Source organism: Falco punctatus (assembly GCF_963210335.1).
Source record: "Falco punctatus genome assembly, chromosome: 2".
NCBI lineage: Eukaryota > Metazoa > Chordata > Aves > Falconiformes > Falconidae > Falco > Falco punctatus.
In genome coordinates this window covers 81,073,291-81,099,404 of record NC_137581.1, presented here as the reverse complement: position 1 = coordinate 81,099,404, position 26,114 = coordinate 81,073,291, and the positions used below count along the sequence as shown (strand labels likewise).

At 42.4% G+C, this 26,114-nt stretch overlaps 1 long non-coding RNA gene across 1 annotated transcript in view; it reads right to left on the bottom strand.

The window, feature by feature from the left end:
• Positions 1–26,114, bottom strand: part of LOC308059507 — a 198,428-nt gene that overhangs the window by 135,649 nt on the left and 36,665 nt on the right. Inside the window, exons 3-4 of the long non-coding RNA XR_013926274.1 lie at positions 21,983–22,043; positions 1,174–8,284 (exon numbers count right to left, since the gene is read on the bottom strand). This is a non-coding gene — a long non-coding RNA (uncharacterized lncRNA). The remainder of the gene's footprint in view (positions 1–1,173; positions 8,285–21,982; positions 22,044–26,114) is intronic.

The window sequence follows — 26,114 nt, the reverse complement described above, 5'->3', positions numbered from 1 at the left end:
CAATAAATTTAGCTACACAACAACCTTGAGCTCTATTTTTATGTACAGCATTGTTCAAAGAGCTTCCGAAAATTGTATTAGGAAAGAGAGAAAGGCCTTTGAACAATTAAGACAGAAATGCAATCTCAACAGTAGCTGCTTTTTCTCCTTTCCACAAAAAAAAAAAAATCTTCATATGGGGAATAGGCAGATGAAAGCAAGAGATTTAAAAATAAGACCACCAGTGTTTTATGCACCAAGACAACTGAGAAGTGCGTACTCTAGGTGACACCTTTTAACCTGCAACCAAAGTGCTTACTAAATGCATCTTGAAGAAGTTGCAGTTCAAAAAAGAAAGTACAAATAAAGCTCAAAGTTAACAGCAGATTTGAAACAGAGTGAGTTTCCACATAATATAGCCGCTCTTTATCGATGAACAGGGGAGGTCAGCCATCTATTACAGGCACGGCTTCCCATCTGACTCGCAGGCAGCTTTCCCTGTGCCAACTGATGGGCCCTATTGCAGTGGAATGGAAAGAAACGTCCACACTGTAACTTGGTTTCTTCAAGTCTAGTGAAAACCAACATTCTGAATAATGATATATACAGCGCCCTCCCTAGATTTCTATACCTTGAAGAAAATAACGTCTCTAGACTATATTACTTTTTTTTTTCTAAATACTTAGAGGACCTTAAGTAACAGGCACGTGGGCAGCTACATCTAGTTTTAACATGCAGAAAGCAAGCGGTTTCGCCTAGCTAGTGATTTTAAGTCACTTGAGTTTCCACGTACGAAAAGCAACGGCCGAAGGACCCCCGCGCTGCCTGCGCCCCGCCCCCTCCCCGGCTCCCACCTGCGCGCCGCGCTCGCACCTCGAGGGAAGGAGAACGGGGCTGACGGCGACGAGGAAGTGGCGGCCACACGTGCTGGAGCTACTTTTACCCCGGCAGGGTTCCGAGAAACAGCTCAGAAACTTCCCCCTCCGCGCAAACGGGGGGGGTGGGTGGTGGTGGTGGTTAGGGAAAACTCTGGCATCCCCCCGGCCCCCAGGCGCGCTGCCCCCCAGGCGCGCTGCCCCCCAGCCCGCGCCCGCCCCCGGCGCGGTGCAGCGGGAGCGCACGGCCGCGCCACAGAGCCCAGCCCGGCCGCGCCGCCGCGAGCCGGCCGCTCCCCCGGAGCCGCGCCACACTCACCCGTGCTGAGCCCAGCGGCGCTCCCTGATGACAGGCGGCCCCGCCAGCCCGAAGCCCAGCCGGCCGCACCGCCGAAGCGGCGGCAGCGGCGCCCGAAGCCCACCGCCCGCCCCGGCAGCAGGAGCGGGGCCAACCTGAGAACCGAACAGCGCTGCGCGCCCGCCGCCGCCGCACGCCGCTCTTATAGCGACCCGCCAATTAAGGGCGGCCAATCGGCGGGCGGCAGCCACGTGACGGGGCAGTTCCAATTACCGCGGAGAATTTTCTGAATTAGCGGGGTTACACAAAGGACACTCATTGAGGGGGAAGGAAAAAAGGGCAGCGAGCGGGAGCGGGAACGCCCAGCCGGAGCCTGCTGGTGATTTAAAGCAGGAAACTCCCTCGCCTCACACAGACACGGCCGCATTCAGCGCCGGCCAGCGGCTCCGCGGGAGGAATGTCTGGCGCACAGGACGCTAATCCTCGCCCCCGAGGCTGCGTTTACACGGCCATCGCCTCCCTCTTCCCCCTGCCGAGGCGCTGGACGGCCAGGGGGAAAGCGAGAACCGGCACCCTCCACCTCACCGCGGAAAGGAGCCCTGTTTGTTAAACATACGCAGATATTTTCGAGTGTAAGGTAGAAATGGCTCGCAGAGCAAAGGCTGGCGGGGACCGGTGTGCCGGCACCGCTCTGAAAAAACTTTTGTGTGCAGCAGATCATGCGAGTCGCTGAGAAAGGGAATTATTGCAAGGCGTTGAAAAACCAGCAATTACCAGCTCCTCGTGCCAGAAAAGCCTCCCGCAAGAAAAACGCGCCCATGCTCACACATGCTCCACGTTCTTATTTTGAGGAATTGCTGCGAGAAGAGATGAACGGCACATAAAGGACCAGGCTCTCACTTACAAGCAATGCTGAAAAGCCTTACCTGCCCACAAACCCTCAAGGAACACAGCCCAACACCTCCCAGCACCCGCCTGTGCTGTCCTTCGCCTCCGCCTCCCCACCCTAGCGGACTGTGTACGGCCACCGACACCGCCGGGGTACAACCGGCACAGCGGCCAGGCCGCCTGCCACCGGCGAGCCCTGCCAATCCCGATTTATGGGCAGGAAATGTATGCCAGGACAAACCAGGCGAGATGACTCAAATCACCTCTCCCCCACCCTCCAGTTCCACAGAACAACAGCCCTCTTTAGCTACGGGGAGTAGGACCTCTTGGAGTAATGACTCAAAGCTGCTCTCGGGGGTAGGGGAAAAAAAGCCCAGCAGAAGAGAAAACACCCAATCCTCTCCTTCCCCCGCTTCACATTATGTTCATTAAACACAACAACTGTCCTGAGGTAATAAACACAATAAAGACAAAGAAGTCTAGTTTTACCGCAAGATAAGTTTACTGAGGTCAAACCCAAGGGAAAACTAATCTCACCACATCTTCAAATTGTTTGGAATATTCCATAGCCCAATGAAACCATAAAATGACAAAAACATCCTATCCTAGAATAGTATGAGGATAACAAAAAAATGTTATATTTAACTAAAGGCAGATGACCTAATAAAAATTTCACACTCACATATCATTCTTTGTGCATAGACTTGGTACCATTTTTTCATCTATTCCAATATTTTTTAAGAAAAAGATCCTACATTTTAACCTTTAGGTGGTATTTTTTATCTTTGATTAAAGTGATTTGATTAGAATAAAGATATCAGAATACTTAAAAATTTTAGTCTTTATCCTGTCATGAGCATTAAGCTAGTAAGTGTAAGTAACAGATAGATTAGCTTATGGAGAGTTACCTGTTCCATCTTCTTGAGGGACAGTGAATAAATCTCTCTCAAAACAGCCACGGGTTTTCTATTAACATAAAAAATGAGAGACAAACTGCCCACTCTTACTGGAAGTTTAATAATAGATAACTGAATTGAAGAAGAGACTAGGACAACAGGCACAGCTGAAGAAATTAGGAACTGGAAAGCAAACCAGCCAACACCTCTCTGATGACTTTTTGCACGTGTCTGTATCTCCATCTTCAAAAAGCTGCAGCTCCTCCTCAGCTCCTGCCATTGGAAGGTTGTTCCAGAAGTCGCTTCTGATAGTTGGACCCTTTTTTTCAAAATTTCCATCTTAAACTTTTTCAGGGCCAGCTTGCTGGCACAACATCAAATCATCAGCATTGTCCTCTCTTTGCTAAAACAGTGCTTCTCCTTTTCCTGTGCTATACCACAAATGCCTCCGTTCTTCCATTCTGCAGCTTGCTGGTAGACAGCAGTTGTATCTGCCTTTGACTCTGATGAGATATTTAAGCCTAATGATTTTATCACGCTGCAGCTCTCAGCTCTTCCCTAAGCATTTACTATGAGGTTCTTTATGAAAATAATTTAGATTAAAACAATCAAATTACTTCACTGATCTTTTTGAATGGAAACCGTGACTCAGATGAGCCAAACACAAAATATTCCACCAAAGTATTCTATGTATAGCATTTGTGTGAATTCGTGTGGCTGAAGCCAGCCAAATAACGTAAGTACTCCATAATGGAAAAGCTGATTAACCATTATAAATACTTCAGAAGTACATTTTAAGGTAAAATCCTCATAATATCCCTGTGAAATGGTAGACTCTAGTCTCCATTAGAAAATGAGAAAAGGAGAGGCCAGGAATACTTAAAATGTCTTGACCAACATCAGAGAAGTTTCCATCAGGAACTGAGCAGCACCTAAGGAGCTCTTGGCTCCTTGTCCCATGCTGCAACTCTGGGAGTGTGCTGCACATCTCATTCCAACCTTGTACCGAGCTGGATGATCTGTAGTCACCTTCTATGTGGCTAAAACATAACATTAAAAAATGATACCAGCTGGTGTCTAATGGGGTAAGATGTTCTTTCATTGTTGACCTTGTTAAGAAAGACTTCTCTGGTAGAGTCAGTGTATTTTATGGTGATAGTATTTCAGCTTTTGTTAGAGGGATTTGGGTTAGAGGCTGAGACCTTTGTCCTGCTGCAGAAAAGGAATGCAGAAAGGTGCATCACTGAATGCTGGCAACAATTGTCTAATTTCAGCAACTTGGCTATGCAAGCATGACTGAAGTTCAGCTGGATTCTGCCTGTTGTACTTTCTGGGAGAGGGGTACTTCATTTTAACACAGAAACCCAGTTAGAGCAGGAAGGGAGAGAATGAGGAATGTGAAAGGGAAGGCTTCTCTTCACCCTACTCTGTGCACCTCACAGACAAAGTTGAGCAGCGTATTTGCCTACATTTTTCTCTGTTGACCATTTCCTCAGGAGACCTATTTTTCTTTATTGTTCCATCAGAGCCTGTTTCCTGCTGTAGTCAGCAATTCTCCTCTCCCAATAAGGAAGTTTCCCTATTTTTCCCTTTTGACTTTCTCACCTTTGTGTCTCGGTCCAAACGCAAGGGGTGAACTGCCTGATTCCTTTTAAGATGGTCGTCATTGGTCTTGGACACAGGGACCATCCAGCTGATGACACAAGCAAGAGGGCTTGATCCAGGTGGGGTTTCAGGACCCCACAGTGCTGCCGAAGGCCACCGCCTACCACACCTTAGGTACTCCTGTTCCTCAGGGAGGTAGACAGCCCAAGCTAGATAGTTCCCATCTTGCATAAACCAGTGATGCAAGAGAAGGACGGGAAAAGGCCACAAAGAGACCACACGGGCAGACCAGTGTTCCCTCTCCAGGTCAAGTTTATTCATAACAGTACTTTGTGACCAGGGCTCAAAAATATGCAAGTCACCTCTGGACTGGGGAAAAGAGCAGATGCTCCATCCTTCATGCTTCCCTGAGGAAGGGAGTGAGCCTCACAGTAAACTGACACCATCCTTAATGCTAATTACACTGAAGGCCCTCCTTTGCCAGAGGGGAGGAACCCAGCCCACAGGGAAGCACCCAGCACCACTGGGATGTGTGAACTAGCTGCATAGTCACAGACCACGGACCTGTGTGTATATATCCTCCTTACAGTACCTATACAGAAGCAGGGGATGTTAGGGAGGAGAGGAAGAAATTAATTTCCTCTTTTCCCTGCTGTAGATCCCCTTTTCCTTGGCGTATCTCATGCCTTTACTGAAAAAGTAAAGATTGTAAGCACAGAGCTAATGAAAGATACATCATTCAACTAGAAAGTTACTAAATTAGTATCTTCCGCGTAAACAAGTGATCTTAGGCTCCAAGAACATCCCCCCTGTCGTCGTCCCCCCCCCCTTTTTTTCTAAATCCCCTTTAATATCTATCCTAAAGTATCACCTATTTGTGTCTTTTAGTAAGAGTGGAAGGGCTGTGTGAGCATACTTGGCTAAAAATACACTTTTCCACCAACTTAGGCAACTTGGGGTACCTATGTGACTGATTCTTAGCATCAGTGTGCATGAAGTCCTCTGTGCTCAGTGTCCTATACATAAACACACGTGCCAGCTTTCAGAGGCACTGAGCTCCTAATTTCCACTGGGATTGCTGGACTGCATCACCTCTACATACCAGATCTCCGTAAACATCTCTTTCTCATGTATAAAAAATCTCCTCTGAATGCTTCTAGTGTCTGATCACAGAACTTGAGCCCTTGGCTCTGAGGAACCATGGCTTGTCAGATACAATGGCAAGCAGAACCATAACATTTATACTTCCAGCAGCAGGTGAAGCCAGAAGACTGCCATCGCCCATACAAAGAGGTATCCGACACAAACTGTAGAAAACAGGACACACTGCTATACATTTGTGAAATGAAAGCAGTGCAGCTTTAATCTCTTCTTGGGGAAAAGCTTGTTATGGTCTAAAAATGGTCTAACACTACTTAAGAAAAAGACAAAAATAATACCAAGGTAAGCTCTTATGGTACTCCATTTCAACAAGAATCTCCATATATGGTTTCCTCAAAGGTCTTTTTTTTTGGAAAGACAGACTTAGAAATACAAGAACTTGAGCAATTTTAGCATCGCTTGCTGTAGGCTTTGCTAAACTGCTAAAAGCAATCACGTTTCAAGCCCAATACAGTACTGCTGTCTGTTAAAGTAACATGAAAAACGGAGTGCTGCTGCTGCCTCCATACCACTTGTGAAAAGGAAGTCTTATTAGACTCGTATCAACATAAGTAAGCAGCTTGAAGAAGGATTTCATTTGCTCTGTTTTTAAAGAGCTACTCAACTTTTTCAGACTACAGTGACATAAATATACAGTGGGTGAGGGTGGGGGTGGTTTGGGTGGGAGAAGGGGAGGATGGAGGAGGACAGGGTTTTATGCCAAGAGCTGAATCATAACCATGTGAGTAATTTTGCATGGTTTTTTTCTTTTTTTTTTCCTTAAGGGTATGAATCAAATTAAATTTGTTTTGCTGTGGGTGAAGGAAGAGAGAATATAATAGCATGAATCAGAGCTATCATCAAATATGTGGCACAGACTAAAAATTAATTACAATTACTGCCTTCTTCGAAAAAGTTTCTGCTGTAAGATGCAGCAATTTTGTTAATCAATATAATCCATTTAAAAAATTCTCAGGAATTAAAACCTTTCAATTACTTTCATCTTCCTGTTAATTTTTCCCTATTGTAACAGCAAAAGATTAGCATCTTTCAGCAAAATCTTGCTTAATCTGTTAGATGCCCTTTTGCTCCAGTGGCAAAAGAACTGCTGCTAATAATGAAAAGTAGATATTAAACCACATGTAATCTCATCAGTCAGGGCTATCTTGAGGATAAAAGTCCACAGAGTACATGCTTTACCTCTTTAGCACAGACACTTTGTTAGGCATTCTAATAAAGACAACTTATTTAATGAAAAATGCAAACAGAAAAACAGTGGATATCCCTTTGTCTTTTCCTGTAAAGGTGAGATAAAGTTGTGGAAAAGTGTGTGTTACACTGGATTTTTTGCACTTTGGAACAGCCGTTTAAGTATGTGGTACTGGGAAACCTGTAAAGGGCTCAGAACATAAAACCTCTTTCTAAAGAGGCCAACATAGATATTTGGAAAGAAAACCACACATTAATTATTAGCTAGATAGATAGCCAAGGACATATGTATTTTTGTACTAGGTAAGAAAACACTGATTTTGATAACTGAAAAGGTATTGAGTCTTTGCCTTCAAGTTCCTAGCATGGAGAAAACGGTGCTTAATTCATTGTCTGAATAATACAATGAAGCTACAGCAAGACATCATTTGGAATCAATTCCTCCCCCTAAACAACTCCAGATCTTTCCCACAGTAATTCTCTTGCACGTGCCCAGCAAAAATCTCTGCAGAAGGGGCTGGTATACAGCATGTTTGGGAAGTGAGCTGAACCACGAGCCATGATTCCCAAATAGACAGAAAACCTCTGTGGAAGAGCAGCTGCTGTGACTTTCCAGTGGCGTATGTGGGGGAAGGAAGAAAATGGAAGATCTCTTGGGTAACCTGAGCCAAGGCCCGAGAGGAGTAATATGTGCGTGTGTGTGTTTTACAATCCCCATTCAAACTGGGCTGTGAACAGGGAGCCAACACCCGCTCTGAAGCCAGGTCTAACCCTCACCCTGCTCTTACACCAGCCAGAGGTCACAAGCTCTGGCAGAAGCGGTGGCTGGGGCTCCTGCCCACTGCCAGCTGATGCCACCCCATTGATGTTCAAGCCAACATGCAAGCCAACTTCATTCCTGCTGACATCTCCTAGCAGTCTTCAGAACAGTTGATCTATCACTTAAAAACTGAAACTAAATGGGTGCTATGGAGACCTGGTGGACAGACGATCTTCCCACAGGTGGTCAAATTTTCATGGCCAACAGCTTAGAGTTCCCTCAACTCTCCTGCTGGAAGGTCCCCTTTGACCATCTCAAACATTAAGTTTGCTGGCCAGACAACTTCCTTGCTACCTGGTGGAAGCTGTCCCTCCCTTTTTTCAGTATTACTTAGTACCCAATTTCATCTAAGCCTCCATCAGTTGCCAGGTAGTACGAAAACCCAGCCAACTTATCAGTGCTTGGTGAGAGGCATATTTGAACATGTCTCATGCAAATTATCACAGCCTTAAAAGCACCTCACAGTCTTACCTCACACGTGGGATGTAAGTGGAACACAGTAACTTGGGACCGCTTTGCAATAAATCACCCGTGACTGAAGAATTATTAGACAACAGCATTCACCTGAATCACTCTGTAAAACACAGCAACAGAAAATCTCCATCAAACCTTTTAAATCCCTCAAAAACTAGCAATAGAAAATCTGATGCAAAGAGATCAGTGCCACTCTGTAGCCACTGGTATTTTGAGACTGCTTACTGGTGTGGTGGTATTATAAGCATGTAAGAAATTTTTCTTTATATTCACAGTCTCAAGAAAGATCAATTCTCCCCCACTTTTCTCAGGACAAAAATCACTGATGATCCCTAATTATAGCTTTTACTTGCAATGAAGGATAAGCTCCAAGTAGAAATAAAATGCAAGTTGCCACAAGTCGGTCAGAGAAGATGCTGAGTATCTCTCATTGAAGGACAAACCAGTATCTTTACCATATCTGTGGTCATCTTTATTTATAACACAACAGTACAGATTACCACAGGTGGTGTTTTTTGGGTTTGGGGTTTTTTTGTTTGTTTTTGTTTTGTTTTGTTTTTTTTTTTTTTTTTAACATTTCTGGTTAAATAATTTCCTAACCACTAATCCAAACTCCTCAAATGCTCCTCCTCCTTATTTTGGTATACAACTGTCCTCCAGACAATATATGCTGCTTGGTAAAGTTAATTCCCAGCTTTCCATAGCAAATAGCTGCCCTTTCTTGAAGGTGTTAGATAGCTTCAGAAAGGAAAAGAACACTTTTCTTTGGCAAAAAATCACTCTGTATCAATATAGCTCAGAACAGTAACATTCCCAGCTGCTAAGCAGAAAGCTCTCACACCCCAGTCCCAGATACTAATCATGATTTGAGTAATATTATTATTATAAATAATATAATTTTGTATATTTTCGCTATGAGGCTTTATACTAGTTGCTAGGAAGTGTCTTTCCTACCAGCTTTTCTCAATTGTCTCATTTTCTCAAATTCAAAAGGGAGCCTGCTATTTAGCTGCTTTGGCTACAAAAACAGATCAAGGGCAAAGAGTAATTTTTATCCAAGTACAGAAAAAAATATACTTATGCACTTGGCAATGTCATTAGGGATTTATCTAAACACCACTGATTTTGGTAGAACACATCCTGTAAACTCAATGGCTTTATTGTTTAGTACATACATTACTAATACTTATTTACTTCAATGGCTTGAGATATTTCTGAAAGTACCTACTGAAAACTGAAATTCTGCTTTGCTTTCAAAAAGTCACACATCCTGTACGTTTCTAGAACTGCTGAAACTGTTCAAGAAAAACTGATGGGAAATTCCATTTGAAAATGCCAACATTTGCAAATAAAATTTGAAGCAGGGGATGGGAACATGATCAAAAACAAAGTTCATATATTTCTCCATGATTGTATATTTTGTTTTTCTGATCCTATAAGGAAAACTACAGGAAGGTTGGGAGGGTGTGTGGATGACTGAGGAAATTGCAGTTGTAGTCAAGAACATTATACATCACTAAACTCGTAATAAAATATAGAGCTTTTTCCCTACAAAACTCATAAGGCACAGTACAGCCTTGGGTACACACTATTGCTTGCCCTCCATGGCAATTCATTTCTTTTTTCCACTGCTCTGTTTACTTGAAAAAGGAGTCTAGGACTATGTTTTTTGGTGAGTTTGGAATGGATGCACAGGTCAGCATTTAAATTAACCTGTGATTCCTGAAACCTGTTATTTGAAATTTGTTTTAAGGCATGTTCCAGGAGAGGTCTTAACACGGAAGAGAGACAATTCTGATCTTGTACCTTATACACAGCTAACAGGAGGCATTTGATTTGCATGGATAAGTGAAGCCACTGCAGGCTAATTCATATGCGTACAATGACTTCTGCACCCCAGAATTACATCCAGAGGAGGGTCACGATACTAATAAACACAAAATTAATTTCACACCTCCTCAATTACAAGGCAAGTCTTATCAGTGTTAGACTGTAAGCTTCTTGGGGCTGAGATGGTGTTGTCTGTCTCTCTTGTAGAGCATTAATCATGCTGTGGGTGCTTATGGCAAATAAGATGCATGTAAATCTATTCTGATGTGGTTTTTTGCCACTTCACACAAAAGGAGAGTCACACACACAGGCGTACTCTTCCCTCTCTACCTAATGATACACTACTGCACCTAATTGAAAAAAACAAGTCCTGATAGGAATAGAAAGAGTTTGTTTTTGTTTACGCCACCCAGACAGAGTCTGTGGCTATACATTGCAAATAGTTGGCAAAACCTAAACCACAAGTATGCAACAGCACTGTGAGTAATAAAGATAATGTTTGTGTTTTGTTTATGAAGAGTCCTAACGAACACACTAAAGCAAGTGTACTGAAACCAAACAATACTCAGATCTTTAGAAAAACTTCAGAGGATCCAAATAATGTAATTTAATCACTTTGTTCTTTAACAATCTAAACATCACATAAAATGTACAAGCAGTAATTCCAGATAAGTTCCCTAAGTTGAAAAATGGGATGTAGCCTGTTGTCCTTTTCTATCCCAACTATTAAAGTTCAAACAAATGAAGGTCTATTACTGAGAGAAAAATAGGAAACACCTTAAAAAATTCCCTTGCCCCAAAGGTTGAGAAATGCTGTATTGCTTGGCCACCATGGAATTCCTCCATATCTAGAGTCATGTGAAAAGTATGGTATCTCATAGTTGCTTCATTGGGATGAACAATCTTCATATGACTTTGACAACACACTAGTACTTTTGTGTGGAGTGCATGGGTAAGAAACGTCTTCTATATCTCTCAAAAAAACCTAGAATTCAGAAAATTTTCCCACTGAAAAAAAAAAGTAATAGGAACGGGAGAAATGCTGAGGTAAGACTTCTTCCTAAAAGATAAACTTCCAATTGGCTCAGTATCAGATGCTAGATCAAAATATTATTATTGACAAACATGTTATTTTAATGTAATACAATTTAAACTAATTTTATTTCTATTTCCAGATCTACACGGTGTTCTCCCTTACCAAAAGGTGGTAAGAAAGAGCTTTATGTCACACCAAAAATAACAGCAGGTTTTCTTCCCCCTCTTCATCCATCCTTTTGACTTACTGCAGCAGGTACTCCCGGAGCCCATTTGAAAATGGAGGCATATTGAAGTCTTAGGGACCAGTGGTCTCACCCTGTATATGGGGCTCAGCTGACAGAGAATTCAGAAGGGGATCCCCTTCCTGCATGCAGAATTTGCAGGGTTAAGAGGCAGTGTTACAGCTCCTCCAAAGTAATTAATCAGTTCACTCATCCAACAGCATATTTCGGACAGCAGGCAGACTGCACTGAAGAGTAACTGCAGGGTAGCAGAGTGGTGTTCGCTAGGACCAGTGAGCTAACAGCAGTCATGTCCTGCTAAGCGTGGCTGCATTTCCACTACCCTGTTAGCATGCTCCCAGCATGTTCAGGCGGAATTCCTTGACCATACACAGTCAGAGACATTCTGAGAGTACCCCAACTGGAAGGCAGATGGAAAGTCAAGGATCCAACTGGTTCCTCCCCACAGGGCACACCAGAGGCAGTCTGGACAGCTGCACATCACAGACTGTCCCTGAAAAATGTTGACCAAAACTGTCAACACATACCTTACAAGGCAGTGTAGCAGAGCCTGGTCTATAACAGCACTCTTTCAAACACCTATGTGTCACGTAAGTATTCCAAAAACCCAACATACTCATCCCTGAAAGAAGTTGCCCAACAAAATGTGGGGAGCCTGGCTCGGAGAAGTCCCAAACAGATTTCACCTAGGAGAGAGATATACAGCCTTAATCCAAGTCACAGCCAGCCTCCTCCAGCACAGAGCTGAGATGCTCACTTTCCCAGTCCATGGTTCTTAGCCTCCACAAGCAGCCTGGACACCTCTGCAGATGGTGCCAACCAAGAATCAAAACCAGGAATGCCAGGTGACACAGACCTGCCCAGCAATCAGGCACTTAACCAGGGACAATACAGGCCTACCGTTATCTGCCTGAACAGCCAGCTCTGGGTACATCCGCCAGTTTTATATGTTGACTGGTATGACACGTGACTATGGCTGGAAATCTGCTCTGGGAGAACTTCTTCCCTAGCAAAAAATGTCCACAAATGACATCTTGAAGAGCCACTCCACACACACGTGGAAAAGCTCAACAGAAATATTCACTTCCAAACAAAGAGCACTCCAGCAATACTAAATCTTCTGCTCTAAGCCAGCTATCTTATTCTAAGGAAAATCTTCTGGAGATCTGGCTAGGAAGGGCTTGGAGAAAGAGCTGGGATTGCCTTATCCTCATGCTATCCACTCTGCGATCACCAGTGTATGAGAGGTTGGGTCAGCAGGGTACTTGCTTACTGGTTTTCTCAGGGAGAGCCTTGGCAAATATGGCACTAGAAGATAACATCCCTTGTCTGATTATCACCCACACACACACAGGGACAATTATGAAACACTCCTATGGAAATCCTATCACCTTGTAGCTGGAGAGGAAGGACCAGCATGGATGTATGTGCATGTAGGAGAGCGCATGAACAGCAGAGCAGCAACTAAAGACAAAAAAAACTCCAGGAGTAACGAACAGGTTTGCGAGGATGACTTCCCTGCTTCCATACCCCTGATGTTTTCTTTCTCTTACACACCCACACCCTTTCTAAAGGGAGCCATGCCACAATTGCTACTGCAATTAAACTGACAAACCTGAATCATTCCTTAAGCCACTGGGAGCTCCGTACAATCTTTGAAGGGTTTGTCTGGCCTGTAGTCCCAAAAGTGCTTCCTTGGTAACTTCTCATCAAAGCTCTTTAAGCTCCTTGTTTGCTCAACTGCCTTAAGATCTCATTCACAGACCTCCACTGGGAAAATGCATGCAAACAGTTACTAAACCCTGCAAAAGCAGACAAAGAATGACCAGCATACCTTCCCTCCTTCATGTTAAGAACACCATCAGTTCTGTCACTGAACGCCCCCCGCCCCCAGCACCCAAACTGCTCTCTTTCACAAGGGAAACCTTTCAGTTAAATACCTCCCAAAGCCAATTCCAGGTGTCACTGCACATGCAGTATCATCACTTGGCGCTCACCCACACCCGTGGCCATGAAGGGCATGCTGGCTGCAGATTCAAAACCCACTCACAAAGAAAGGTTGCACGTTTAGGTAGACCAAGAGCTCTGCTTCCACCTTCCTGTCCCACAACAGTCCTTTCATAAGATGCACTTAACATCGCACAGATGCAGTGAAGTTTGACAAAAGTATATATACCCCACACCCAGGAATCTTTTTTTTTCCTGCAAGCTCTGACTGTCCTGCATTTTAGTCCAGGACAGCTAGCCACTTACATGCCTCCACAAATAAATGTTCTCGGAAGGAGGTTAGATTAAAAATATACTATACCCAACTTATTTTAAAATGTATCCTCATTCAAGTCTAAAAGACAAGTGGTGCTAGTACATTAAAGTATTCCTGTTCACATGGTAGCTTAAAAATACCTGTTGTATTGCTATTTCACAATATCGTGCCTAGAGCCAACACAATCACTCTTACTTCTCTAGACACTGAATGGACTGCACAATACAGTTCTCAGAGCAGTACTACTTCATTTTTAGATATATTTTTTTTTAGTTTTAATCCAAGCATGACCAATTAGGTTATTTTCTCATCTTAATAAATTATACAAAACCTCCGGACATATGGTAGCATTTGTATACATCCAGGCAAGCAGTGATAACTTTCAAATGTTACTTCCCCTCCTCCTCCACTACATGAAACAAATATACTGGAACCCATTTAAATCTTAGTGGCAAACACATTTAAGAGATGCTAATTTCAGTTGAAGTTTCCAAATGTCAGATGTACATGTTAAATAATTATATTAACAAATAAAGAGCAGACGAATTCTCATTCTCATCTTTGGTTGATAAAGTGCCTATATTTTTCCAATAAGGATTAAACAATTTAACGAGACAATACTTGTGCTTAAATTAGCAAGGAATAAACGAATGTCAGCTCATACTTATAGGGACACATGACAAGTATCATTCATACTAAGTCAACAAGATTTGAGGATTGCTGCTGCCTCAATTCAGTTTTGTAAGTATCAATCCACAGCTGCTTCACTTTTTTTTTCTTTTTCTTTTTTTCTCTTTTTTTTTCCTAAGATCCATAGCAGGGTTCAATTTTTGAACAAGGTAATGGTTACAAAATGGCTGCAGACTCAGGGTAAGATTTTTCAGAAGCAGAAGACACCAAACCTCAAAATGAAGGTATGGTATCACATGTATCAAGGTGCTTAATTTAGAGGAGAATCCACCTCTTCAGACTTGGCCTGTTGTTTTCCTTGGAAAACAAAGCTGTGTTTCCCCAGTGGCTTTTTGCATTTACCAGATTCTTTCCTACTTTTGAGAAACACGTATGTCCTCCCCAAAAGTACATAGCAAAGTTGTAACGGAATGGTTCAGGCATCCTCTCTGACTGAACGTTATACTGTCATCCATATTACTCAAGGCTGGTCATAATGTGCATTAGCATTTATAAAGTTGGAATCTATTCAGCCTGTCCACCCAGTAGCTGACTAACTGGACATTATTACTTGAAGAATAAACGTAATAGAACAGGAAAACAAAATAATCCGAGTATTGTAAACCACTCTATGCCTGTATTTTCTCAAAAACAAGTGCTACTAATACTGAAGAAATTGACAGGTATTTAATCTATAACAACTTTAAGCTTTTTACAGAACAAAGGGAGTGAAGAGTAGGCAATTAATATTATTTTGGACTTTCATAGCTGAAAGGAGAACTTCAGGCGAATATTTTCTACTACTTAGAGGCAAATTCTTGTTATTCCTTTAAATTAAAAAAATGCCGTGTGCTTCTGGGGGGAACAAGCACCAGTAACAACAAGCTGTTCACCACTTTGCAGCCAAAGGCTTGCAAAAATCCTGAGTGCAGGACACAGTCAGAGCTGCAGCAAGACAGAAGAGTGAACAGAATCAGAAGGGGCAGACACACATCTTTCCTCGCCTTGGCCGAGGCTAAAAAGAACAATTCTTACCCCAAGATGTTACTTATAAGGCTCTGCTCCCAGAAAAGTGCTTTGACATAAATGTGCATGAAGTTAATGGGGAATTAAAAGCATCCGACCAAAGAAACGCATTGCCCCTGCATGGGAGCCGGGGGGTGGCGGGTTAATGCGGAGAACCTTTAGATTTTGCCCAGAATTACTTCTCTTTTTACAGCGAGGCGAGCTATAAATGCCGAGCTTGTCTGCGAGATGAGCCTGCAGCGCTTGGCACGGCCGCCGGCAGCGCCGTGGGCTGCACCTTGACAAGGTGGCAGAGGGGAAGCAGCTGAAACGCTGCAATCCCGCCCCCGCCCGCACAGCCGCCGCACGCCGCCCTGCCCGGCCCGGCCCGGCGCGCTCGGCCACGGGAACCGGGGCTGCCCGCTGGGCCACGGCCCGCCCCGGTCCCCCGCCGCCCCGCCCGGGCACCGCTCCCCCGGCCGCCCCCGCCCGGACACCGCTCCCCCGGCCCCGGCGGCGGGGGCTCGCGGGGGCAGCGTGCAAGGCCCGGCCCGGCCCCCCCGCCGTGGGTTTGGTGCGGGACAAGCCCACCGCCCCCCTCCCCGCAGCCTCTGACAGAGCTGCCCGACACCAGCAAACCCCGCGGCCACGCACCGGCCGCTGCCCCCGGCCAGCACATTCCCACGGTGGGTCGCCGAGCTCAACTCTTTTTTTTCCAGCCAGGCAGGTTTCTTGGGGGGATTTCCCACCACCACCACCCCCTTTCTCAGCCAACATTTACACCAGTATCTACAAAGCAGTTTTTTTGAGTCTGATGAGAAGTTCCAAAAAGAGCTTTGTCTGCAATTAAGGAGAATATTCAGCTTCAGCATGCAATGTACATCCCCCCTATCGGGCAATGGTTTGCATGGGAGCTACCCACTGCACAAAGCGTTCCATCAAAAAACTTCAAATCTCCAGCTCTTTTTTCCTCAAAGAAAGAGGAATTCGGTGACCTGATGAACAGGTTGGGCTGCGGGTAAGTCTTGCTTCTTTACATCTTCATAGTTGTCACAACAGCACTCGGTAAAGAATTCATCTATAGGAGACCCTTTAAATTTAGTGAACCACTGAAATGAATTTCTTCAACATTCTTTGGAGAAATACACAGCCCTATAGATTTTTCATAGTCAGTCAACAAGAGATCCCACATAACCATTGCCCAGAACCAACTGTACCATTTCAGCATGGTTTTTGGAGATTAATGGAGATTAAAACACAATTAAAACCATAGCTACCCATTTGCAAGATCTACTGCAACACTTCAGAACTGGCCTCTCCTCATGAGCAAGTGTCCTGGTCTGGACAGATCAAGACTGCATACCGCGCTCCAAAGAGCAGCAATTCCTACTCAGTAGTTCCTAAGCAGTGAGCAGTCGTATTTGGAAAAGAGCAATCAATTTGTATCACATGAAATACAGAGGTTAGAGGATTAAAACTTTTCTATCATGCAGTGCACACTTGTATATATAATAATTACATAAATGAAGAGAAAACATTTGGAAAAGAGGGTCTCGAGCTTCTACTGCTATGACGATGTGCAATAAAAACAAGCCTTTATATTTTTAAGGGAAAAGAAATCCTCAGGAAAACAACATCTTGAGCAGTGGCACTGCACAGCACAAACTATATTAACTTGTCATAATATGTTGCTTCTGTTAGTATGCATTTTGATTGAATAACAAACTAAATACGAGTTTCAAGATATACAGTTAATACTAAAGAGCTTGGAATACAGCCCTTGGGAAAGCACCCCTAATGTGGATTTTCTGACTCCTCTTGTTAAAATGTAAATGACTGCCAACCTCAGCTGCAGGTCACCATTTGGGGGCTTACGCATATTCTCCTCTTAATAAATGACAAATCATAATGCTATTTTTAAAATAGCACACACACAAATAAATTTCTCAGAAAAGGTAAAGCTTTTAGCTGTAAAGCTAGCTATGATCTGAAAGAACAAGGAAAAAAAAATCAACCAACAGAAAAACACCTTATCAAGGTTGAGTTTGCTTCATTTAAATTGCAGCTTTTTTTTTTTCTTCATTTCAGTCTTATTTCGCTTTCCGTGAGCAAGCACTGAGCCCTGATTTTGCTGAAGAATTTTGAGCATCATTAACATCACTTACTAACTTTTTGTGCTTCCTCATCTCTAGCAATTTTATCATATGGGACATTTATGATGCTTGTTATGGCACCTTCTGTGTTCAGGCTCAGAAAAATCTTTCTCATCAGTTTCCACAGAGCACAGTCTGCTATTGCTGGTCAAAGTTGTACATGTGGTGGCAGGAGGGGGAAATGGTAAGCTGCCAGTGACAACTCCCATGTAACCAGTTTGATACAGCTAGCTCTTGCATTTTATAGAGTATCCACTTTATTCTTAGGACGCTCCAAAAGTAGAGAGGCATTCTAATATCAAATTTAGTTTCTTGCTTATTTCTTTCCCATGGTGAACTGACTGGATATTCAGTCCATGTTACTGAGGTTCTGAGCATGTGCTGCAGTGACAGCTACCAATTGAAATAAAAGCATGTTGTGGTAGGACTTTCACTTCTGAATAATCATTCATCAGAAAGAGTGATTAAATGTCAGAGCTCACGACTATTTTAGAAGCTTGTTACTTCTATCAATGCGTGTAGCCATGAGAGATACTTTTTTTTTTCTTTTCAACTGCTAAGGAGGAAAGCAAAATTGATTTGGGAAACAGTTCATGTATATTTATGCTAAATACTAACACAAAGCACTTGATTTAGGAAACCTTAGGTATTTCTAACATTTTGTTGTAGACCGTCAGAGTCCAGGAAGTGTTACAAACTGCATTTCCCAGTCATCCAGCCATACTACAAAGGATTCTGCTTTTGCATCAAGACTAAATCTGGACTGCTAACAGTAATGTCACATTTCAGTAAACAGACTTCTTAAGAGCCTCCTTTCACTGTTCCAGAATAACACCAGGTTTTGTCGAGGTGGATGGTACCTTTAGTACGTACATCCTTGCAGACAGCTCATCGCGGCTTGCAGCGCGTTATTTCACGTGATCTGCACTGACACGGCAAACGCGCACAAAATACCGGCGAGAAGCGAGAAAACTACAACTGGAACTTGCCAGAGCTGCCTCTAACAGCCTCCCGTTTCTTCTGGGGAGGGCGGGGAAGGCCCGCAGCCCAGCAGCACATGACTGTCGCGCTGCAAGGCCACCGGGGCGGGCGGCGGGCAGGGGCGGCGCAGTGCGGGCGGCCGCCGCCGGGTGGCGACCCCCGGGCTGGGCTGCCAGCCCCGCCGTAGGGCCAGCGCTGCGGCAACCGCGGGCCGGGAGGGAAAGCCAGTAATTGCACTGCTCGGTTTGCAGTAATAACAACGACTTAAGGCAGTAAGCCTTCGGACTATTTTAAAATTAAAACAGTGCAATAAACTACCAAATAATACGTCTAAGAGGATCTTAAAGGCACAAGAAGGATTTTGCCTGGCAATAGTAAAATTTCACGAGGTTATTTGAGTTTTAGTGTGCGACTGAAGCCCTAAGAGATTCATGTGAATAATACCAAAAACGTCTAAGCTTCTCAGTTCCTCAGATGTGGAAAATCCTACTCCAGATTGATGTCTGTGCTCATAAGTCTGCTCGTAACTAGGAAAGAAGCGTTTTGGTTTTAAACAACTAGAACACTGTCCAACAGAAATACAAGTGGGCTGTACCCCTTCAGTAATGACTCTTTTGGTGTCAAATTAAGCCCTGAAATACATGTATAGAGGTCTTACTAAAATCAGTAACTGCAGGGTCTGCTCTTTCTCTGGTAATGAAAAACAAAACAAAACAAAACAATCTGTGGTTTTTGCTCTCCAAAGTCAATAAAAACAGACTATGAGAAGATGTATAGTAAAACACTTCATCATAATAAATATTTCATTAAAATAATGTGATTCAGCTATTCTTTCTTGGGATTTTTCTTGACTTGCTTAAACTGATTCTATTTATGAAGTAAGCATCTCTCTATTTAAAGGTGTTAAGAGCTCGTGGTCTTGCAAGTTTACTCAGTACAGCTGTTGAACTCTTAATTCTTCTTCCACTACTCCAAGGAAAATTAAATACTGCAGATGTTATCCTTTATAACGCCATATACACAGAATCAGTTCCTCATTTGCTGGCAAGTTATTTATTTTTTCCTACTTAGCTTCAAGGCAGTCATGATCATTAGGCAATGCCAGGGTTAAATAAACATGACCTAAAGTGATCACAAGTCAGAAGTTATTTGAAAGAGATTATGCTCACATCAGTAAGTGGAAATCTAGGAACTGCACTTGAAATATTTTAAACAAACCCCTCTCTTCAGATGCAAACATATTACAAACACAAATGAAAAGGCAGAAATATACCTGAAATTAAAATATTTCCTATCTGTGAGATACATTTGAACTAGACAGGCTACCTTGCCAGGAGTTTAAAGATGCTAGTGCTCATAGACAATCAACAAATCAAAGAAACCTCATAGATTTTTTTCTTTTAAAAAAAGCAAACATACAACAACAGAAAAAAAAACACTAGAAAAAAAAAGACAAGAAATCAGTACTCTCTGAAATACTTTTATATTTACCCATTCCAGTTTTACATGTCCGATCCTTTCACACCACAGCAGCACCCATGTGTGTGAACTGTCTTGTTCATGCGTGTGCACTGACAGCATTTCTGCAGCGTGCAGCCCAGACAAGCCCACCTGCCAGGAATTCCCCTAAAGACAACTGTATGAAACCTAAGAAGGTTTGCATCCATTCATAAAAGATCACTTTGCTTAGGATGAAGCCAATGTGGAACAGCTTACAGTAACTTGGGGTACTTTCAGACTTGATACCTAATTTCTCCAGAGCCTAAAGCCTATGCAACTCCCAGTTCTCATTGAGAAGGGGAATACTGAAGAGCAAGCGCCTCCTCGTTGGCCCTCATGGCAAGTAGACAAGTCTCTTCAGAGCAATTGCTGCTAACCACTCATTATTGCCTGACACTGTTTCACTTCACTAATCTTTCCTCACCTCATGAAACCTCTCCTTCTCCCATCCCATAAAATGGGAAAAATATGTCTTGAAATCCTTCAGTAGAGAACTATTGCCAAAGAGTATTTGAAACCTAAGAATGCACTCTGCGCCGTGATCTAGTATGAAAGCCAACTTCACGGCTCTTATCCCTTTCTGTAAGTACACTGTTACCACTATCAACCTCTTTGATGCTTCCCATGCTTTTTGCAATAACCCTCCTAGTCTGTCACTTGAAGCTGGGTGTTTCCTCAGGGTTCCATGTGATAAAGGTCCACCAAAGTCAACAGAAACAGTCCTCCACCTATCCCAATATCCCATCTCAGTGTCTCCTTTCCCCAGATTAAACCTCAGCATGTCTGAGCATCTAAGCATCAGCTGTTGTTGTAAGACAACATCAACATCCCACAGCCAGCTTGTCATGGGTAGAAATGCTTTTAACAATGAGAAAAGAGAAACATCACAAAATTGAAAGTAATTGGAAAGTCATGCATCTCTCTTGTGTACAGCATCAGCATCTTCTGAAACACTGCATATAGTGATGGGAAAAAGTATGTCTCAAGTAGCTTTTATTTAAATACTGCAAAATAGTAGACAGGAATAAGGTTACCAGCAAAATACGGAAATCTGTATGACAGCTTTTCAAAATAAAATTGCCTTCAACCCTAGACCACAAGGAGTTTTTCAGAGCTACAGGTGGGAGTTGGAAACACTTGTCTGACTTTTTCATCTTAAAAACTCTTGAACACATTTTTAATACAAGTAATTCAAAATTTCAGAGAGTATATGAGATCTTTTAGTAAAAAGAAGCAATGGTAAGGAAGAACACATGACACGGTTATGTTTAAAGAGGAGAGAGTGTGGCACACTAGCCAGGCATAGTAGCAGTTGAAAATCACTTTTATCTGTCACACTCACGAGGTATTTTTATTTTGTAATTTTTCACTTATAGTAAGTGTACTTATTACTGGTTTCTGTTTTCTTTTCTTTATAAGACATTATATAAAAGGAATCAGGGAGTCAGAGCCCTTTGAAGCACCCTCAGCACGTGAGAAGACTCTTTCACCAGATTCTTAGATACAAACAATGAAAGAAAAGATCCATGAAAACGAGAGTGCTCAAACAATCCTCTTCTCCAGTCATCTGTTTAGCCTTTGCTATGTATGTTCTGGGTTATGGTCAGCAGAATTGTTTTGCACATCTCCGGATTTTTTTAAGACATATTTAACTACCAACACATACAAAAGCAGCTACCCAAGCCTGAACAGTTTTTATCCTGAACTGTTGTACTGGTCCTTTAACTTTTTATGAGTCATAGTTTAAGTATTTGGGAATTCCCCTCTAAATATGAGTTTGACACACTTACGTTATGGAAAGTTATTTTATTCAAAAAGTAACAGAATGCAACATTCATGCAATACCCAGGACTATATTTAGCAACACACAATTGGTCTTTTTTTTTCCAATAAAGCTTCTAATTAAAGACAGATTTTTAAAATTAAAAAAAAAACAAAAATGCGAGAACAAGACCAACAGCAAAAGCAGCAGCATTGAAAGAGACAATCACTGTTACACACCCAAGCAAGTCAGGAATATTTTTTTTAAAAAACTATTCAAACAATGTTAGGGCTGTTTATCTCCCCCCCTTGAGACTGCTCAGTTACACATAAAGAGTATACAGCTGCTCTCTTACCTGTGTGCTGAAGTCCCTTCTTGGTGGGCTGACTAGTCATCAGTGATCACCTGACTAAACCCTGGAAAAAAAATTAAAATAAAATCAGCTGACCACCCTTGCTCACTGGCTTCCAGCTTAAATACTCCTCTCCACAGCACTTTGTCATGTGAGGCAGGACAGAACCAGCTGTCATTGCTTCAGAAAAAGGGAAACGGGCCCCTCCGTTTCCACCTCCTTCCTTCCTCCTCTCTCACTCTTTCCTATCTGTCCCTGCCTCCAACCTCCTCTCTTTCTCATTCTTCCACTTTGCTCATTCACTGCCCGCCTGGCCGGGGTCTCCCAGGGGAAGCTGCATTCCACAACATACAAGCATTTCCCCTGCATCTTGAGGTTTCTCAACAAGCTGCCTACACACTTCTACTGAAAAAAAAAAATAAAAAATCAGAGAGAAACAGAGAAAAGGCACCACATTCCACAACCCTCAGTCAGCCCTGGCAGACTACGAGGCATTTTCAGTCACACAGCACAAAATGCATTAGTCAGAGCTGAAAGACCACACACTTTGTACCACTACCATGCTAACAGAGAATGGTCTGAGCAGAGCTACAGGAAAAAGGAAAGGAGGGGTTCCTATCGGTGCTTCCATTTTACATGGGGTAGCCACCTAAATATATGAAAAATTCACAAGGAAAAGGCCCAAAGTGGACATTCACCAGCAGAAACAATGCAAATGTGGGCAGTGGGGAAAGCTCTCCACTCACGGAGCACGACCTTTGCCAAAAGGACTCCCCCTCCAGCAGAATGTGTTATTCCAAAGACTGCAAGACATTATCTAAATCAAAACTTCTATCTCCCCGATGGTTTGTTCATAGGAAATACAAGCCTAGAAAAAGTGAAAGTAATACTGCATGATTCAGATTCCCCGAAACCACATATACTTTCAGTTCAAACTTCTCTTCCTCAACGCTCCTTATAGTTCTGCTGCTATAGCCATCTATGGAGTTTTCTTTTCTCTACTTAGACAGTTTCAACCCTCCGTGTATGCAGAGAATCTGATCAGCAAGGAATGAGAAGAGAGTTCAGCACAAAAAACCCTCCATCCTAATCCAAATGACCTAATCGTTCATCTATCTGCTCACTGCTTCAGTCCCCCACACGCACTTATCTATTGCTTGAAGGCATTTTAGGAGTACGTATATGGCTTAGGAGAAAACACCCCTTTTTAAAATCACATCAGAGAGAGTGAACACGCTGTACCAGAGCACGTGCTTCTGTCCGCTGAGACCAGTATCATGGAGTCCCCAGCCCTGAATTCCCCGCTCCACGCGGGGACCGTCCCTAATGCACCCTGCAAGACTCAGGGGCTTAAGTCAGCGTCAGGAAAGCGTGGGGAGGTGGAGGGGGAAGAGGGGGGAGAACCCTTAACTGTCTGTACTGGAATTTCTCTTTAGGAAAGTCCATGCTTTAATGAAAGACTGATACTAGATACCACAAAGAAACTTTTATTTCTGTACGCACATGACTCAGATACATTTTCTGTGTGGGTTATGTGGTTATGTTATGTTTCATCTTAAGAAACTGTTTCAAAGAGACCTTTAAACATTAGTTTTAAGAAAAATTTGATGTGTTTATGTACAGTGAGTGTTTTTACACTGCCTTTTATTGTGCAGTGCTATACAAAGCAGACACTGATGTCTGTTTTCATTATAGATATAATTTGCATCTAATACTAAACAAAATAATCTGTAAAAATATTTATTTTAAATCATTTCCCTAAATAGTTCCCAGAAAAGTAAACAAACTGAACCCTTCAGCAAAACAGACCTTCTTAGTTATAACATTGTTATTCTTCCCCTTTTCTCATTTTCTTGATCATGAAAATACATTTACTATGTTATTGACTTGGACGCATTAGTTTCTAAAACAAACGGTAGCTGCTGCTGTGCGGTATTTCAGCAGAGGAAGGCTATCCAGAACTGCCTCAGAGACTGAACACTGTCGCCATTATAACAAAAGCATTAAAATGAATAATTCATGAGCAGAGGAAGTACCCTACCATTAAAAGGCACCGACTATTCCATGAATTGTCCAAAAGCTACCCCTTTTACTGCCCAGTTCCTCTAACTAATTAATTATTCTTCATTTTTCTAAAATGGCATAGAGTAGTAATTAGCAGAAACACATAGACCAGTTCTAGGAGATTTTCCAAAGGAGTAAGAAATGAAAACTGATAAAAGTAAGTCAGGGGGTGGGGGGTGGGGGTGGGTGGGGGGAATTGTTTATGCTTGATGATGGATATATTAAGGAAACAGAGTTTCAACAGTAAGTTTTCCAAATTGCACTTCCGAATCTTGAAAAGGCAGAACATAGCAATCTGTTCTTTGCCTTTATCCAGCATCTTCCTTTTCAGGATCTCCAAAACATCATGAAAACACTCAGGAATTAAAAGGCCTCATTAACAAGTACTTGCAGAACTTTTCTCTGATTTATAGGTGCAGAAGGTAAGGCCTCAAGGAGACTAAATGATTTTTCTCCAGGTCATACAGAAAGGCTTGGAGACTGAGGCCAGAACAGAGCTTCATCCCCTGGTTACTAGTCCTGTGCCCAACAAAAAGGCTAACATCCTTGTTTTATACTAACAAACATCACAAGGTTCAATAGTGCTGCAAGTTTCAACCTAACAAACTGTGGTGCACAGGTATTTTCTGCAGGGATAGGGAAACCATGGGATCCACTAATTCAACTTTCACCAGAATAATTTACAAACTTAGGTTCTGAATAAGATTTTTCAAGGAATCTGTCTTAGAATAGCAAAGTACATCTGTTGATGTTTCTCTGCTGCAGGAAAAGCACATACTGTGCCTGGAAAGAGATTTATTTATAATATACATTTTTAAAGTTTTCAAGACATTAAAAATTGGTACACTAACATTAATAAACTTGTCAGATTTCATTTGAACCAACATCTAGTTCTTAAAAGAGTGAAATTCAAGAAACTGTATGTCTAAGTCACTTTGCCAAACAGACAGCATTCTATAATGTTGAGCAAAAGCCATCCTAAATATCTTTACATATGTGGGTCTCTTTTAGGTGTCCTACTGTCTTGCACTGTTGGCATGAACTCAGATGCCGTTCTTATTCCAAGGCCCTCACTGCAACTTGAACACTGCAATGTTCACTGATTATGTGGTAGCAAGCCTATTAATACTGAGATACAAAAACATGTCCCCAGGCTAGAACATTATGGATGGAATGATAACATTAGGTGTAATTTTGCAAGATGAGATACTGCTAGTGGTCAACTTAATAATGTTCCTGGGCTTTTTAAACCAGTCAGCTTGTTTGCAGAGCCGTGGTAGTAGTTTTTCTGATTGTGACTTTCAAACTTCTAATTCTCAAAATAACTTTTTTTTTATTCCAATAGCATCTATTTGAGAAAGATGCTCTCCTGATCTGGTATTAGATGGATGACTTTCATTCAGCCAAAAATTTGCTCTTCAGTCAACTCAGAGCTGCTCCTGCAGCAAGTCCTTACAGGAATAAGGAAATGCTCTGTAGCAACCAGAACAATCCGTACAGTTAACCATATTTTTAGTTTGCAGTCCCTAAGGAATTGTGAGGAGAACTGAACTACAAAACAGATATAAAAAACCCCACACTTGGTTCTTAAAGATAATTAATATAGCCCAGCTCACAGCAAGCAGGTTAACTGTAAATAATAGACTATTTCAACACAAATGACCATTAACAGTTTGATAACTTGTGGCAGGAGGGAAGAGAAGGAAAAACCACAAAATATTTATAAAACTTCCAAAGATTGCATGACAGTTCACTTTTTAAAAATGGCACCCAAAAAAGCAGTTTAAGAAATAAAAAATGCTACAAACACTTCAAATTTATCCTCTTCTAAGTATTTATCTTCAACATTACAGGAGAAATTCTCTGTTGATGTAAAGCAGCATGAGTATGTCCACCAAATTAGCAACATTCATCAGAGCATCCAGGCTACCGAGTCACTACCTAATCACAAGTGTTTTGGAGAACAAATAGCATAAACAAATTACTTCAGAGACAACAGTGTCACAAGAGAAAGATTATTACTAATTCTACCTGGAGGTAGGTTAAAAAAAAAATAAATAAAATCTCTTAA